Source organism: Panthera uncia (genome assembly GCF_023721935.1).
Source record: "Panthera uncia isolate 11264 chromosome A3 unlocalized genomic scaffold, Puncia_PCG_1.0 HiC_scaffold_11, whole genome shotgun sequence".
NCBI lineage: Eukaryota > Metazoa > Chordata > Mammalia > Carnivora > Felidae > Panthera > Panthera uncia.
In genome coordinates, this window is record NW_026057578.1 from 21,330,023 (window position 1) to 21,349,416 (window position 19,394).

General features: G+C 40.4%; 1 protein-coding gene across 1 annotated transcript in view; it reads right to left on the reverse strand.

Moving 5' to 3' along the window:
• Window positions 1–19,394, reverse strand: part of CTNNBL1 (catenin beta like 1) — a 161,402-nt gene that overhangs the window by 65,620 nt on the left and 76,388 nt on the right. The window lies entirely within an intron of this gene.

The window sequence follows — 19,394 nt, forward strand, 5'->3', positions numbered from 1 at the left end:
CAAACATTCATTGGATACCTCTCATGTGACTAGGATAGACCAAGTCTCAGTCCTCATGGAGCTTACACTCTTACTGCAGGAGACATACGGAAAATCGCACTTGATAGTGTTAGGTGTGATGGAAATAATGCAATGTAAAAGAATGAATGAATGGAGAGGATATTTTGAGTTAGGTTACTGCAGAAAGCCTCTTTAGGGGTAACATTTATATTGAGATCTGAGTGTTGACATGAATTGGTCTGGAACATTTTAGGGGCAAAACATTAAAGGCAGAAGGAACAACAGGTGCAAAATCCCTAAGGTGGAAATGGGCCGGCATGGTCAGAGAACAGACAGAAGACTGGCATTTTTGAAGCATAAAGGAACAGTATTCCTAGCTTAGATCTGAGGGGAAAACATGGGCCATATCAAAGGCCATGCCACCTTGTCTTGTATGGCACAATAAGGCCTCCAAGTAAAGAACTGGTTCTAGGAGTGAAGCAGATCAAATTCAATCATGTTTGTTCTGAGACTGTTATGTGTTAGTTACTTTAGAGGGAAAGAGAGATTAGGTACATGTGGGGGAGTATAGGAAAAAACAGATATATATGTAAATATTTGAAAGCAGGTGAAAAAGTAAGATGGGTGACTGTGGGTTACTCCTAGTAAAGCCTGGAGAAGAAAGTCCATCAGCTTGAGGAGAAAACAAGGGTAAAAATTTTTCAAAATTATATTTTGAAGAATACGGACAATTCAGTCATATTTTTAGGGCGTCAAGAAGCCAATGGTGATGAGGATACTAAAGATATAAAAGGGAGAATGGACAGATGGAGCAAGGTCACGGTCAGGCAAGAGGAGGCAAGGCCTGACCAAAAAGGGCCCAAAGCCCTTCACCCAGTTTCTCACCTGAAAGCCAAAGAAAAGGAATTGGAAAGAACCTCCCTTAAAGGAATCGGAAATAACTTCTCGTTGATAGTCTTTTGCAGAGGAAACGCTATTAAGACATCGCATTATTTAAGTGCTAAAGATGACGAGGCACGCTTATCCTAGGTCAGACTAGCCAGCCCAAATTGGGTCCTGATGAGTTAAGAAAAGGAGAGGAGGGGGGCGCCTGGGTGGCTCAGTCGGTTGAGCGGCCGACTTCGGCTCAGGTCATGATCTCACGGTCCGTGAGTTCAAGCCCCGCGTCGGGCTCTGTGCTGACAGCTCGGAGCCTGGAGCCTGTTTCGGATTCTGTGTCTCCCTCTCTCTCTACTCCTCCCCCATTCATGCTCTGTCTCTCTCTGTCTCAAAAATAAATAAATGTTAAAAAAAAGTTAAAAAAAAAAAAAAAAAGAAAGAAAGAAAAGGAGAGGAGGTAAAAAGCTTGTTGACAGAGCCCCCTTGGTGCTGGCCCATCCTGGCTTACCTGAGGCTGTTCCATTTCTAGCATTGAATGTACCACAGCCTGGGAAACCTCTCAGTCCCAGGCAAACCAAGACAGCTGGACATCTTACTTGGTGCCTACCTCAAAAGACCAAGGATGTACTGTGAATATTCCTACCTTTATTCCCCTGGCCACAGAATTAATAAAAACAACGCACAGATACTCACAAATGACATTCAACACAACTACTGAGTTTAAAAGAAAAAAAATGGCTACTACTGAGCACGTGCCTTCACGCAGCAGGCACGACACTAGCTGCCAGGAATTATACACTCCCTGTCTTTAAGCAATGTAAGGACAGTTACACAAAAGTAATTTCAAAAGCCCAAAGCAATAGAAACTAAGTCCAAGGAGGTGAGAGGTGGAGATAATTAACTTTATCTGGGAGAAGTCAGTGAAGGTGTCAAACGGACAGTAACATCTGAACGGAGTCTGAAGAACGAGCATTTGCCAGGCAGAGAAGGGCGTGCAGCGCCACCGGGGGCAGTGTGCGTAAAGAGCATGCGCGAAGGTACGGTAGGCAGTAAGAGCGTGCCACGTAGGGGACCAGAGGTAGCTGTGAATGACCTGGGTTGGAAGAGGACGAAGGGGAGGCAGGCAGAGGTCGTGACAGGCCCTGGATGTGCTGCCGGGCCCCTGGGCTCCATGCCATAGATGTTGAGAAGCCATGAGATGTCGAAAACGAGGAGGACACTGGATGGATACACTCTAGCAAGCTTACTCTGGCAGCAGTGTGATGAAGGGACTGGAGCGACAGAGCTTGGAGGCAGGGAGGTCAGTCAGGAGCCCACGACAAGCTAAGTGAAAAATGACAAAGAGCTCTGAGTACCATAAAAAAGGCACGTTCGTGAGACATGAAATCTTAAGTATCAGGAGCAGAGTAAGCAAGGTTCCAAATTCAGCAGGAAAGGGTTTTCTGCATCAAGCTAAGTCTATCAGGAAACGAGACAAATAATATATTTGTTTTCACTGTAGCTGGACTTAAGCACCCTACTTTACAAACTGAATCTGCAAAGGTCATGACTAGGGCAGATAATGATGTGAGCAGAAATTAGGAAACTGAGATATAACATCCTCATTGTTCAGTCACTCAGGAAAAGGCCTCTCGAAATGAATGATGGTCATGTTCCAGGGCACCTTCAGTTACCACGCAGCATACATTTAAACCATTTCACAAATAACACAGAATTGGTGGAAATACTAAAGGTAAAAAACTCTGATTCAGCCAAGCCTCGCTCTTTTTTCCTGCCTAAGCAAATTCAACAAACAAAAGATTTAAAAAGTAAAAGCCTTCTTCACATAGGCAGTGTGAGACACGTTTAAAGGGGGCAGTAATTGCATATTGATCACCATTTAGGCAAGCTGCATGGAGGTGAACTTTGGAATATTCATTGGGCTTAAGTTCAGGCTTTTAGCAATCAATAGCTGTTTGGCCTGACTTTCTTGGGTTGACTTTATTTGAAATATTTATTCTACTGGAGGACAAGTAGTTTATCTTAGTCTTGTCTGGGTTCATCAGGTTGTCGATCACGCCAGGACCAAAGTGAAGGTTAGCCTCTATAAAAGTGGGTGGTTGTGGGAAATGACAGAGTCATCTACGCTCCTCATTCTGCCAAAGTGAAGCTTCTGATGAGGAGGAAGGGATGGGGAGAGGGAAGTTTCCACTGTTGTTTTAATTAGCTTGTTCTTCTTCATTATACAAGAACGCTTTTGCAATGAACGTTCATTCTGAGTATACTTTTTTCTGTTCATTTATTCTTTCATCAGATATTTCTGGGGTGCCTAACAGGCGCCAGATAGAAGTTGAGGACACAGAGGCAGGCCCAGCTCATGTTTGTGAGGCACTCAGTTCACAGGTGACACAGGTAGGCAGACAACGGGTATACTGAGAAAAGCCAAGCACCACAGTGGAGGTTTTATTCTACAAAATAGAACACGAATGCGGGAAGGAGGGCTGACTGTGTCTGAGTGGGGGAGGCCTCACAAAGGAGATGATGCCTGAACCGAGCTTCACTGGACATCCTTCCCAGACACGCAAAAAGGGAGAAGGGATTTCAAGCAGCAGGAAACAACGGCACGCGCAAAGACACGAGTAAGCATGGACCATCCGGAGAAGTGGGGCATGGTGTGGCTGCAATACAAACAGCAAGAGGGGCGGCAGCAAAATGTGTATTAGATTACACTTGCCACACTGGATCGGGAGGGATTCGGTGTGGTATTCGGTGTGGCGGGGCGGGCGCAGAAGAAAGGGGGGAAACACACCAGAGGCAGAGATGGGTAAAAAGGGCAAAGTACTAACAGACTAGGAGGGAAAAGGACTGAATTCGGATTGAACCTGAGGTACCCGTGAAACATGGCAGTGATGTCCAGCTCAAACTTACAGGTCTGAAGTCCAGGAATGATATTAAAAATAGGGGGGAATGTGGAAGAATTATTAAATCTATGGGCAGTGTCTAAAGCCATGGCATGAATAAGACCAGCCGGAAAGGTTGCAGATAAAAGGATCCAACCTTGGAGGAAAGTTACTTGCAGGACAAGTAAAAGAGTTGTGAACTCCACTCCCTCCCTAACCAAGAGACTGATGAATGGGGGGGGGGGGGGGGCGGGAAAAAGAGAGGTGACAGGCAGTCTTCAAAAGATACTGTGAACCACAAACTAATCCCGCAAGAAACTTGGATAATGCCATATGAAATCACTATTATTCGCTTCACAATACACATGCTAAAGTTCACTTCCTTTTAGCTCCCAAAATAGAAGATCGCTTTCCAGGATCCAGGATTTCTATGAATTAGACCGTGAGATCAAGGCAACTAAATTCATAGTTGCTCTCAAACTATAGTGCCAAAGAACACTGGTGCTCTGGGAGATGCTGAGATATTCTACCGCTAAAATAGAATAAGGGTGGTCTTCTATGTTCTGGACAGTTTTTACAATTTTCCATTTCAGTTCCCATCCATTTTTCATAAACTGCTGGTACCAGCCACTGCTTGACTGCCTGTGCCAGAAAACAAAACAAATATGTGGGAAACAGCGGTTAAGATTTTGGTTTGTAGCACTATGGTGGGCCAGTTATGCAAAGAAACCACTCACAGCAGAGCTGACAGTAAAGTAAGATGAACAATCAATGACCAAAACCTAGGGCTCTAAAGAGCACAGGCTGGCAAACTTTCGGGAAAGGGCCAGACAGAAAATACTATAGGTTTCATGGGCCATTATGGTTCCTGTAGCATCTTTTTCTGGGTGTTTGTGTGTGTCTAAAAATATATACGACACTTTAAAGATATGAAAACCATTCTTAGCTTGCTGGTCACAGAAAAACAGACCTCAGCCAGATTTGTTCCGCAGGCCTTAGTTGCCAACCCCCAATAAAGAGGGTCAACAAAGCTCAAATCTGGTTCTTCAAAACGACGAGTAAAATTGACAAAACTGTGGCAAGAGTGATCAAAAAAAAAAAAAAAAAAAAAAAAGAGAGAGAGAGAGAGAGAGAAAAGGCACACACACACAAAACAATAACAGGAATGAACTGAAGGGGAAAAAACTACAGGTACAGCAGCTATTAGGACAACAGAAGGAATAACTGCATGCCAAAAACTTGGAAAACAGGTGAAATGGACAAACTCCTAGAAAAATATGAATTCCCCCAAATGACTCAACAAAGTAAGAAAACCTGAACGGGTCTATAAGCATTCAGAAAACTGAATCAGTCGTTGAAATCTTCTCTCAAAGAAAACTTAAAGTCCAGAAGCAATCACTATCAAGTTCTACCAAACATTCAAGAGGGAAATAATTCCAGTATTACTTAAACTCCTACAGAACACAGAAAAATAAGGAACATCATTCAGCTCATTTAATAAAGCTCAAACAAACAAAAAACAACCTCTGACACCAAAACCTTCCTGAGAGTAAACTTACAGGCCAATCTCACTCAGGTATAGATATAAAATTCCTAAATAAAATACAGAATCCTAGAGAACATTAAAAAAAGATGGGCCTCTTCCAGGAATGCAAGGTTAGTTAGTTCAACATCAGAAAACCCATTCATTTTCCCTCTATTAGCATTAAAAAAAAACATCTCGATAAATGCAGAAAAAACATTTGATAAAACTGACTGATCAATTATATAAGCTCTGTGACATCAGAAAGAGAAGAAATTTCCTTAATCTGATAAATGCTATCCCCCCCAAAACTCAAAACAAACATTATACTCAAGAAAATATATTCCTTTTAACAGCAGGAGTAAGACAAGTTTACCCTTGATCACTACTCCTTCCTATTCAACACTGCATTAGAAGTCATAGCTAGTAATTTTTTTAAAAAATGTTTATTTACTTTCGAGAGAGAGAGAGAGAGAGGAAAACAGAGAGAGACGCAGGGCTCAAACTCACAAACTGTGAGATCATGGCCTGAGCCGAAATCAAAAGTTGGATGCTTAACCCACCGAGCCACTCAGGCTCCCCATAGCTATTAAAATTTAAACACACACACACACACACACACACACACACACACACACACACTATTAAAATGAAATGTGATAGAAAATAATCTTGTTCCCACCTATTAACTCTCTACTCCCTAAAAGAGGCAAACAGCCAGAGGTTTGCTACTAAAGGTTTAACAACTAGCTCCCCAGGAAAAAAGTGCTGATTTGTTATATTTTCCTACCTACATGGTATAAATACTCCCACCATAGCTGAGTGCGAGTTACCAATGTGACACCACTAAACATGGTATTGGAAAGAGAGATGCAGAGTCAGCTTTCATGAGCTTTCATGAGCTTATATGAGCCAACTCAAACAGATCACTGCTGATACATCCCTCCGCCCACTATAGACATCAAGGTTGGCCATGTGACTTTGTGGCCAATAAAATGTAAGTGTAAGTAACATATGTGTCTTTAGAGAAGTTTTAAGATTTATTGCATTATTCAGTCTTTTCTCTCTGCCACAAGAAAGTCACGTCCCACTGAACACCGTTCCTTTAGCATGAATCCCAAAATAAAGACGCGAAGCAGAGCTTCAGATGGCCAGGGATGGGTGTATCGGGAGTGAAAAGTAAACATCCGTCACTGAAAGTCCTTGAGGCTTCAGAGATGTTACTGCAACAAAATTGGACTGATACGTGACATAGCAAAGTTGCTTAATGTAAGATCAATATGTAAAAGTTAATTGTATTACTGTCCACTAGCACTAAATAGTATGAAAATGTACATTAGAGAGTATTTTTTAAAATATATAATATGCTCTTGCCTTCCACTTTGGGCCAAGATGGAGTAACAGGGACTAAATTTATATCTCCTCTCACGCCCAAAACAAACAAAGGACGAAACATATAAAACAATGGTTTTTGGACACTTGACATCAGGTAGCACCAAGACAGTGATTCCGGAGACAGGGAAACACATGCCATGAGCCCAACTAGCTGCTTGGAGAGTTTCCAGGCCTCCAAGCAGGGAGGAGACATAGTGCAGAGGAGGGCAGACCGATGAAGGGGAGTTCATAGGGCACAGTACCAGACCAAGAGCTGCACAGGGGTCTGCAGAGGGCCCTCTCTGAGTCCTCAGTTGAGTACTTACTAGAAATGCATGTGAGGAAACTAACCAAGGCTGCAGGAAGGAACCACCTAGAAGAAGAAGGGGCAAACAATGCCCAGAACTCACCGAGGGCCAGGAATAGTTAGGGTTCCCAACAGCTGGAGTGAAAAAACTTTCTGAATTCACGGTGCATCAGGTGAGCACTAAGGAGGGCACGGTTTCAGTCCTTCAGTCCTGAGGCAGAATCAGCCAGACTAAAGGCTAGTCCGGTCCCACCTAACAGAGCTTAAGAGTAGGCCTCTGAAGGAGCAAACTACTCCCAGTAACTTACCTGTATCCTAGAACAAAGCTCAAAAATATTTATAACGAGACACACCCACACACCCAGCATCCAATGAGGTAAAAGTCACAATATCTTAATTTCAGAAAACAATTAACAGGCATTTAAAGAGGCAGGAAAATATTAACCATAAAGAGGAGAAAAATAATAAAAATAACAGTGATGACAGAATCAGAAGACAAGGACATTAAAAGTTATTATAACTATACTTGATTTAGTCAAGGTAGAAAAAAGCTTCAGTATGCTAACTAGAAACAGGGAAGATATCTAGAGAAGAAAAATACAATGTGTGGTGAAAAATACATGGGATGAGAATAAGTGCAGAAGAAAAGAGTGAGCTTGAATACATAACAATAGAAACTACCTAAAATAAAACACGGAAAGAAAAAACAGACTGGAAAACATTAATAGATTACCAGGGAATTGTGGTTGGATAACTTTAAACAGCCCGATATACATGTAACTGGAGTTTCTGAAAGGAGGATAGGGGCAGAAAAAAAAAATATCTGAAAATACAAGATTGAAAGATTTCCACATTTGATGAAAACAATACACCCACAGATCCAAGAAGAACCCAAACACAAGAGATAGGAAGAAAACTACATCAAGGTACATCATAACCAAACTATTCAAAATCAGGGAGAAAAGATCCTAGAAACATCCAGAAAAAAGGGACACGTTACATACAGAAGAACTAATACATAAGGATGACAGCAGACGTCTCACTGCAAACCAAGCAATCCAGCAGACAGTGAAGCAACACTCTTAAGAGAATTGAAAGAACTCCCACCTCCCCACCCAGTAACAAAGAATGCTATACCTGGTGAAGATATCATTTAAAGGAGAAGGCAAATATTTTTTCAGACATACCCAAGTTGACAAAAGTCATCACCAACAGACCAGCAGTACAAGACGTGTTGAAGGAAATCGTTTGGGAAGAAAGAAACTGATACCAGATGGAAATCTGGATCTACAGAAGAATGAAGAACACTGGCAATGGCTAATATGTTCATAAAAGTAAAAGACTTTTTTCTTACTTTAAAAAATCTCTTTGAAACACGATTGATTATTTATGGGGCACCTGGGTGGCTCATAAGGTTAAGCGTCCAACTCTTTTTTTTTTTTTTGATTTTTTTTTTTTTAACGTTTATTTATTTTTGAGACAGAGAGAGACAGAGCATGAACGGGGGTGGGTCAGAGAGAGGGAGACACAGAATCTGAAACAGGCTCCAGGCTCTGAGCTGTCAGCACAGAGCCCGACGCGGGGCTCGAACTCACGGACAAGCGTCCAACTCTTGATTTCAGCTCGGGTCATGATCTCTTGGTTTGTGAGATCGGGCCCCACATTGGGCTCTGGGGTGTCAGTGCTTGGGATTCTCTCTCTCCCTCTCTCTGCCCCTCCCCTGCTTTTGTGTGTGCGTGCATGTGCATGTGTGCGCTCTCTGTCAAAAAAATAAACATTAAAAAAACATAATTGATTATTTAAACAAAAGATAAACAATATGTATTAGAATTTATAACATATGTAGAAGTAAAATATATGACAACAAAAACATAAAATCCAGGAGGGAGAAATGAAAGTTTACTGTTGCAAAGTCCTTACACTACAGATGAAATAGTATACACTACTTGAAGATGGACTGTGATAAGATGTATACCATCAATTTGAAAACAACCACTAAAAAAGCAAAGAGAAAGAGCTAAGAAGCCACCTAAGAAAATAACATGGGATAAAAAATGTTAACCTAAAAGAAGGCAGATGAAGCAAAAATGGGACCAAAAAAGAGATGAGAAAAATAGAACAACCTGCAAGAGGGTAGATCTAAACTCAATCAGAAACCACCATATCAAGGGTCACATTAAATGTAAATGGCATAAACATTTCGATTAAGTGGCAGCAATTATTATGGGGTTAATAAAGAAGACTCCAATGTATAATGCTCACAAAAACCCCCACATCTTAAATATAAAGACACAGGGGTGTCTGTCTGGATAGCTCAGGCGGTTAAATGACTGACTCTTGATTCAGGCTTAGGTCACGATCTCATGGTTTGTCAGTTTGAGCCCTGCACAGGGATTCTCTGTCTCCCTCTCACTCTGCCCTTCCCCTGCTTTCTCTCTCCCTCTCTCAAAATAAATATATTTTAAAAATATAAATAAAAAAATAAATATAAAGACACACAGGCTTGCAGATGGCTATCTTCTCACCATATCCTCATAGGGCCATTTTCTCTGTGTGCACACCCTCCTGATGTTGTCCCTTCCTCTTCTCATAAGACCACCAGTTCTACTGGATTAGGGGCCTACTCTTATGACCCTATTTAACCTTAATTACCATCTTAAGGCCACCTTGGGAATTTGGGCATCAACATATGAACAGGGGAAGGGACAAAATTTATTTCATGATAGATGGTAAAAGATATACTATGCTTATACTAATTAAAAGAAAGTTGTGGTGGCTATATTAATATCAAACAAAGTAGATTTCAGATCAAATAACATTATCAGGGATAAAGAGAGTCATTTCATTATGATAAAAGAGTCAATTAAGCAAAACAGCATATACTCCTAAATGTTTAACCACCTAAAAGAATTTCAAAATACATAAAGCAAAAACTGATGAAACTCAAAGGAGAAACAGACATACTCACAACTATAGTCAGAGGTTTCAACACCCCTTTTAATAACTGATAAAATAAGTAGACAGAAAATATTTAAGGATATAGAAGACTTGAACATGACCATTAACTTAACCTGACATTTACAGAACATTCTTTTCAACTGCACAGGAATATTTAACAATACAGGCTGTATTCTGGGCCAAACACCAGTCTTAATAAATTTAAAAGGGTTCAAATCATATAAAGTATGTTCTCTGACCACAATGGTATTAAAGTAGAAATAACAGAAAGATATGTGGGAAATCCCCAAATATTTGGAAACTAAATAACACACTTCTAAGTAATTCATGGGTTAAGGATGAAATCAAAAGAGAAATCAAAGTATTTTGAACTGAAAATACAATATATATATCAAAATGTGGGGGCACCTGGGTGGCTCAGTCAGTTAAGCATCTGACTCTCAACTTTGGCTCAGGTCATGATCTCACAGTTGTGAGATCAAACCCTGCCTCAGGCTCCACGCTAAGCATGGAGCCTGCTTAAGATTCTCTCTCCCTCTCCCTCTGCCTCCTTCCCCATTCATGCTCATGTGTGCAAACTCTCTCAAAAAAAAAAAAAATATATATATATATATATAAAAGAAAGTGTATACAACAAGGCATAAAGCAGCAATTAGAGGAAATTTTATAGCATCATATGTTAAAAAATAAGATCTCAAATAAATGATCTCAAATTCCCACCCTGAGAAATCAGAAAAAGAATAGCAAATTAAACCACAAGTAATCAGAAGCAAAAAAAAAAAAAATTTAATAAAATAAAAAATAACTAAAAAAAAATTGAAAAAAAAAAAAAAAAAAAGCACAAAAAACCAGAGATAAATCAGTCAGAAAAACTTGATTCTCTGACAAGATCAACAAAATTGACAGCCAGACTGATTAGGGAAAAAAGGAGGCATCAATGGCTAACACTGGGAATAAGGGAGGGCACATCATTACAGATTCTATAGATTTAAAAGGATAATAAGGGAATATTCATGAACAACTTAATGCCCATAAGTTTGGCCACCAAGATAAAATGAATCCTTGAAAGACACCAACTACCTAAGTTTACTCAAATAGAAAAAAATAAAAATCACTGGAACAAATTTAAAATTTATATTTCATCAAAATTTAAAACTTTTCAAGACTACTTTATGAAAATGAAAAGACAAGTTATGGGCTGGAATAAAATATTTGTAAAACATATATCTGACAGGGGCACCTGGGTGGCTCAGTCAGTTAAGCGTCTGACTCTTGATCTTGGCTCAAGTCATGATCTCACGATTTGTGGGATCGAGCCCCACATCAGGCTCTGCACTGACAGTGTGGAGCCCGCTTGGGATTCTCTCTCTCCTTCTCTCTCTACCCGTCCCCTGCTCGCAAGGTCTCTCTCTCTCAAAATAAATAAACATTGAAAAAAATTATTTTTAAAACATGTATCTGACAAAAGATTGTATCTATGATATATAAAGGATTGTTATAATTCAATAATAAGACAAACAATCCCTCTCCCCCCAACCAAAATGAGCACGAGATTGAACAGACACCACCAAAGAAGACATGTGGATGGCAAATAAATACATGAAAAGTCACCCAATATCATCAGCCACAAGGGAAATGCCAATTTTTTTTACAAGTTTATTTTTTGAGAGAAACAGAGAGAGAACACGGGCACAAGCGGGGGAGGGGCAGAGAGCGAGGGAGACAGAGTGGATCCAAAGCAGGCCCTGTGCCGACAGCAGAGAGCCCCATGTGGGGCTCGAACTCATGGACTGTGAGATCATGACCAGAGCTGAAGTCAGACGCTTAACCGACTGATCCACCCGGGCGCCCTGGGAAATGTAAATTAAAAGCACAAGACATCTATACACACCCACTAGAATGACTGACACAAAAAACAGTGACCATACCAAGTATTAGCGAGGGTGTGGAGCAAATGCCAGTCTCATACACTGTTGGTGGGAATATAAAAACGGTACAGTATGACAATTTTGCAAACAGACTGACAGTGTCTTAAAAAGTTAACCATATACCTATTACATGCCCCAGACTCATAGGCATTTATCCAAGAGAAATTAAAAATACATGCACCCAAAGGTACCTACTTGAATATTCATACTCTTGTTTACAAGAGCAAAAAACCGGAAGCCCATATGTCCATCAACAAGTGAATAAACGATCTGGGATATATTTCTAAAATGGAATGCTACCCAGCAAAGAAAAAGAACTAATGATACACATGGAATGAATCTCAAAATAATTATAGTTGGTTAAATACGCCAGACCAAAAAGAAGAGCGCATACTCTATGACTCCATTTGCATAAAGTTCTAGAAAATGCAAACTAACCTATAATGGTCAGAAAGCAAATCAATGGTTGCCTGGAGACGTGAGGTGGAGGGAGAGGAGTTATAGATTACCAAGGGGTACAAGGAAACATTTGGGTATGATAAACATGCTTATTGCCATGCTTGTGGTGATGGTATGATAGGTCTACACATACTGCAAAACTCATCAAATTGTATACTTTAAATATGTGCAATTTACACTGGAATGATGAATAGCTATGAAGTCTGAAGGAAGGGCTCAGACAGGTCCTCCACCATTTCCTGCCAAGTAAACTTGCTTCAGTTTAATCTGCCTTCTCAGACACAGCACTTTCCATTTATGAAGAGGTAACGCCAGCCTGGAGGGCTGTTGGAAGGATTACTTTGTGCTCTGAAGCATTTTTCTGGTTCCCAGAGAACAGGTGCAAACACTGTTCTTCGTCGAAGAAAGAATGGTAATATTCAGTGTGCGGAGAAAGGGAACGCTTGCTTGTTGGACAAACAACAAGCAAGATGTGTGTGTGCAGCTTGGAGCACAAACCCTATACAGCCCCATTAGGAAGCACAGCTGATTTCTAAAACATTTGCATTAGTGTTTTGCTTTTGCAGTTGAATCCAAGAGACTGAAAGTCTGAAGAAAAGGCTCTCGTTCTCCAAAAACAACAACAAAAACCTGTAAAGGAGGGGCGCCTGGGTGGCTCAGTCGGTTGAGCGTCCGACTTCGGCTCAGGTCATGATCTCGCGGTTCGTGAGTTCGGGCCCCGCATCGGGCTCTGTGCTGATGGCTCAGAGCCTGGAGCCTGTTTCGGATTCTATGTCTCCCTCTCTCTGACCCTCCCCCATTCATGCTCTGTCTCAAAAATAAATAAAGGTTAAAAAAAAAACAAAACCTGTAAAGGACCACGAGGATAAAAATGCAATCAAGTTTGGCCCTTCACAGGTTCATGAAGAACAAAACCAATACGGAACAAGCCAAAAAGCAAGGCAATAAAATTTCAACGTTTAAGAGTTCCCCAGGCTGGCCTACCTACCTTTATGCTCTGGTACGAGCCCACGGTCCAGAACCGGGCCTGCAAATGCTCACTCTGCAGATGATATACCATTGTCATTTTATTTATGTTCTTTGTCAGAGACAATTTTCTTTAGATTAAGGAAAATCTTACTGAAAAGCCTCAGAGGAAAAAAAATTGGTGGTTCCTAAAGAGATGTGTCTATGTACCCTTCTCTTTCTTTCTTCTTTCTCTCTCTCTCTCTCTCTTTTTTTTTTTTTTTTTTTGTCTATACAGTTAATAACCAAGATGGGTTCACTGTGTTTCTGCTACACAACCCCAAGCTGCATTTGTACACATCCCTTGGGATCTCAGTGGTCTCTTCTCTTTCTAACTGGAACAGGGTTTTACAACAAAAGTAATAAGCTTCATGTCAACATTTTCAAGGAAACTGACAATGTAATTCTTCTGTCTCCCACTGGCTTTGTTGTTTCTTAAAGAACACTGAACCACTGAAACAAGGACACACTGTTAAAAAGTGCTCTGCAGTGGCAAGAAGCAAATGATCTGGAGTACAGTCTATAATTAAACCTGATATATTGAAATCCTCTATTTGCAGCAACCATCCTACCAAAGAGAGACAGCTGTAACCAAGAACCTGGAAATGGCAAACCAGGGGGCAATGAGGGCATCTGTATAGCTCAATCCTCGTGTCTGGATAAATTCTAAAAGGGCCATCCCCCCATAAGTGAGTCATTTTTTTTTAAGTTTATTTATTTATTTTGAGAGAGAGGCATCTAAGGAGGGGCGGGGGGCGGGGGGGGGGGGGGGTAGAGAATCCCAAGCAGGCTCCGAGCAATCTCATGAACTGTGATCATGACCTGAGCCAAAATCGAGAGTCGGACGCTTAAACAACTGAGCCAACCAGGTGCCCCAAAGTTAGTCTTATTTCTGTGAATTGGTCTCTCTGAATCTGATCATTCTGTTAAACTGCCCAATAAATTGTGGCTTTCCTAAATTTTCTTTTTCTCTCAACTATACCTGACTACAAAAATACCACTTGGCTTCATTATTCATATCTTAACTCTTCTGCTGCCAGCCAAAGACCATGTAAACATCCTCACTGTACTGTAATTCTTGCAATCAAAGCAAAAGAATGAGGCCAAGCTGCTTGACCCACAAGGAGTGGTATTTTCTCCATCAGGGGAGTACAGACCATATACACACAGTATATACTGCCCACGAGGTTCTGCGCCTTCCACCCTCACCCCACCTTTTCTCTTTCCTTATCAAAACATTATGACTAAATGAGAAATTCCTTTTGGGGGGGGTCCTATACTCTAGGATGGCTAGCTGCTGCTTTTTCCACGGCATGAGTTCATTTTTAAATACCACCTCAACAATCTTTTCTTTCCCAAAATGTCTTCATCTGTCCTTTGACAGAGAAAAAACAAAAAACAAAAAGCTTTTTTTTCCCCTCATTGATTCTGTCAAGCACTGTAAAGTCCAAACAGTCTTAACACAGGAGTGAAAAAAAAAGTTACCTGACAACTAAACTAACACCTGGGTGGGAGGGTAAGGCGGAGGACAAAGGCCTGTCTGGTAAGGGCAAAGAGGTAGGAGACCTCCTTGCGGTCCTACAAACAAATGCCGAGAGACTGCAAATCTGCATGAAGGAATTCTCTGGACCTTGAGCAGAAAGGTTGTAAGAAATGAATGCCTAAACCATAACCCTGAAATAATTAGGAGGCTGGTGGGAGAAGAGTGTTGAGAGGTTCAAGTGTCCCAAAGGGGGATAAAGTGAAGTGCGGACACTTGTGTGGGTTTCTGCTCCGCAGCACAGCATGAGCACAGGCCAAACAGGGCAGCGAGCCCGGGACTACAGCTGATGCCTGGCTTCTCCGGAGCCTTGAAGGTGAGGTTCAGAACCACCCTGTGGCCTATGTTGTGTTCTTTGGGCATTAAAAAATCTGATGGAGAAAAACAGGGCCAAATATACGCAGGCAGAAGACTGAGCTCTCAGCTATATGGCTTTTACGAAGTCACTCCTCATTCTTTGGGTCTATGCATGGGGTTTGCTAGAAATTCTATAAACCAATGATTTTAAAAAGCAAAAATGTTTCTCAGATTTTTCTCATTCATTTAGGAAATATTTACTGGGCACCTAATGTGCATCTGTGGCTAGGCACTGGGGATACCAAGAAGGGGACGACCTAGTTTCTGCTCTCGAGAGTCCTACAGTACAGTCAGAGACCAGCAGATGCCTACCACACAGGATGGTAAGTGCTCCCACAGAGGAAAGCACAGGACGCTAGAACCTAATCCTCAACATGTGAGAGTGGGTGGGTGGGTGGGTGTAAGGGCTGGGCTGGGGAAGTGACACAGGGGGAGGGGATTCTTAAAGAAATTTAGTTTAATCATCAAGTGTTGAGGAGGATAGGGACCAACTGGAATTCTCACGCCGTGCTGCGGAGGGGATATAAAATGATACAATCACTTTGGAAAACAGCTTGGGAGTTTCTAATATTGAACTTACATTTCCAATATGACCTAGTCATTCCACTCCTTAGGTATTTACCCCAGAGAAATGAAAATATATATTTCTCTGAAGACTTTTAAGCAGCTTTATTAGCAAGAGCAAGACACTGGCAACAACCCAAATGTTCACCAACAGGTGAATAACAAAAACAACGGACACACTGGAATGCGGAAGTATAATGGAATATTACAAACACGAACAAGAACCAAACTACTGGCAGACGCAAAATGAACGAATCTCAAAAACAATCTGTTGAGTGACATAGGCTAAACAAAACACATACTAAATAGATTCAAATTTAAAAACTGATACTTGATTCAGTCATTAGGAAGCATTTAAGTCTGTTTGGAGAAACTCAGGTATGGGAATCTACTTTTTCAACTGTAAATTGTACGAAATCTAAACACAAAGCAAGTACTTTATGAAAATTTAACACTGAACTGAGATGTAAATATGCACCAGGCTGCAAAGACCTAGGATGAAAGAAAGTAGAATGGTTCAATAATGTTTTTTTATCGATTACCTGTCGAAATGATTTTTAATATATTGGGTTAAATAAAATGTTATTAAAATTAATTTTCTTTCAACCTTTTTACCATGCTACTACAAAACATAAGCTTATATATCTTGCTTGCATTCCATTTCTGTTGGACAGAGCCATTGTGTATCTTCATCGTGTTGAAAACAAAGATGCATTCAGCTGTCAAAACTAAAACTGTACACTTATAATGGGAGTGTTTTATTATAAGTCAATTATGCTTCAATAAAGTTAATAGATATTAAGTTGGATAGTATATACCTTTGCATGTGTGTGTAATATGTGTGTGTGCATAAATGACTATCTTGCCGATGACCTTTCCTTACCAATAATCAGAAACGTAAAGAAAAAAATTCATAGACATGCAAACTATTAAGAGGAATGGTTAATTTAACGCATTCAATGATACTAATAGTTATTTAATGTCAGCCTCCCTTACTAGCGGTGGAGTTTCTTGAAGGCAAGAATCCTGTCTTGTTCCTCTCTGTGTAAGCCTAGCACTTAACGTAGTAAGTTAACACAGTACTTCGCCAGTGTTTTAACAGCTGCAGAATTGTCCCAGACACTTTACATATAGTTTAATTTCCAAAAAATCCCTGCAAATTTGGCATTGTTACTCCCATTTTTCAGATGAAAAACTGAGGGTCAGCGGTCAGAAAGGTTAGAAAAACCCACCGAATAACCAAAACTAGTAAGTGAAAGAGCGATGTTCCAAACCCACATGCACCTCAACTCCAAAGCCCACTCTTCCATGCTGTCCCACACTCCCACCTTTCCAGGTGGACATTTCATGACTGCTGAATGCCTGAATCACAGTGAAGAGCAGTACTCAGGGGCAACGGAACCACAGAAATTTTCCTGAACTTCTAGTGTTACAACCTCCAAGTCTGAATGGGCTTCTGTCTCTAGACGCAGAGCACCTTGGCGGCTCCTGCTAGAAGATCAGGATGAATCTAGTAGGGAAAAAAGAATTCCCTCCCAATTAAACTTTCCATTTGGGAGTCTGAAGAAGAAAAATAACACAGAACAAAGAGCATGGGAAAGAGAAAAAAGGGGAATGCTGAATCTGCTAAAAAAAGCTAGTTAATGCAAAAGAATTAATCTCACAGTAACTTCAGCATTCAAAAATGAAAAGTTAGAAGATCCTACAGAGGTGCAGTTTCTAAGGCTTTGGGAACACCTTCTTAATTAGGCTCCCAGAATCTCAGCATTCCGGTTTGAATAATCCATATTTCTGGTTATTTATTCAGCTTCCCACTGCTGCACATTACCAAGCCATATGCTACAGGAATACATCACTTCATATTTGCACTCAACCATCCAAAGACACTGGCGGTTCAGACCTTTAAGAAGCTTAGGGAAAAGTCCCTGTAGAGTACAGTTTTAAGGTTAGAAGGCCCAGGAAGCCAAATGCATCTTCTTTATATGCTATTTACTCGAGAGAAGGTGGGTCATTTCAACAAAAGGACAGGCAATTAGAAGGGTAAAGGAGATAAACAAACAAAAGACTCAAGAGAGTAAAGCTAGCAAAAATCAGCTGAACGCTGAAGGCCTCTGAACAATTCCAATGGCCCTCTCTGCACTTTAAAATAGATTTTTTAAAGCAATTCCACAAAGGAAGATTTCCAATCAATCCAAGGTCTGGTATGCACTGGACAAACGAAAAGGTCTACTGTGCCCCCACCCAGCCCTACACAGGCCTTTAAAGAGAAGATATTTTAGAAACATATCCCTTGATAATCTTAAATACAAAAATAGTTTTAAGCAAAAGATGGTCATTGTAGAATCTGTTACAATATCAAAACAATGGAAATAGTCTCAGTATCACCAAAAGAATACTAAGAAAGCTCTATCTCCTTAGAGTCCATGATGCAGTTGTTGCAAATTCTCACAAACATTATGTCACAGCACGGGAAATGCCATGTTAAGTTTAAAAAGAAACTTAGTACAGAAAATTACACATGTGACAGGACTAAAAAGCTGGTAAAAACAAGAAAATAATTACAAAGTGAAAAAAAGAGTGGAAGAAGTGAAACATCCAAAGTTGGGTTGTGTTTCGGTGACAGAGCTGTTTTAGCTTCTTGGAGGCAGGAATCCTGTCTTATTCATTTCTAAGTGCAGCACTTAACACGGTACCTTATCAGTGTTTTTTAACAGCGGTTCTGCAGGTCTATATTCTAAATTGTATTTAATAGATATGTATATCAAATTTATTAAAAAAAACTTTATTTAAAGAAATGGTTTAACAGAGTTTTCAATTTACAGGAATAGAAATGTAAAGACCGCAGGCTCTAGGTCAATTTCATACAGTCATAATGATTAGAGTCTTCTGGCCACAAAAACATGCTCTAGTGGCTCTCAGTTTGAAAAACAGTCCCTTGACCACACACAACTCCCATTTCTGGTTACCCCCTACTCTTATTTCTCTACTCCCTTTCCTAGCCCGATTTCTCAAGAGTTATTGATACAAGCTACCTTCCATTTACTTCCAACGTTAGGATTCTGTGAAATATACTAGATATGATATTCACTTTAAATATTTTAAGGAATTAGAGCATAAATAATAATAAGATATATAAGGAAAGTACTGTAAAGGAAAGTTCTAGAACTGTCCTGCACATTTTCATCTCCCATGCTAGCCACATAGCACATGTGCACCTCATAGAAAATGATATTAATGAAAACTTTGTATAAATAAAAAATCTGATATTCTTCTGTCAACCACAAAAATACAAACATACAGCACAGATAGGTCTATGTGGGATATAAAGAAAACTAGGCTAAGTTTAGAAATTAACATAGGGTATGTTTAGAAGGTCATAACCAGGCTTCCCAAAACCAACGCAGTAAGAGAAGGAACCAAAAGTTACTTCCCTTCAATGGAGTGGTCATATTACCAACTGACATAACAATGGGCACAAACAGAACAAAACGTACTTTCTATTTTCTACCCACTCTAACTTGAGAGAAGACCACACACATGCACGCAGGCGCACGCGCGCGCGCGCACACACACACACACACACACACACACACACACCCTGAAGGCCTTACTGTTTTACATT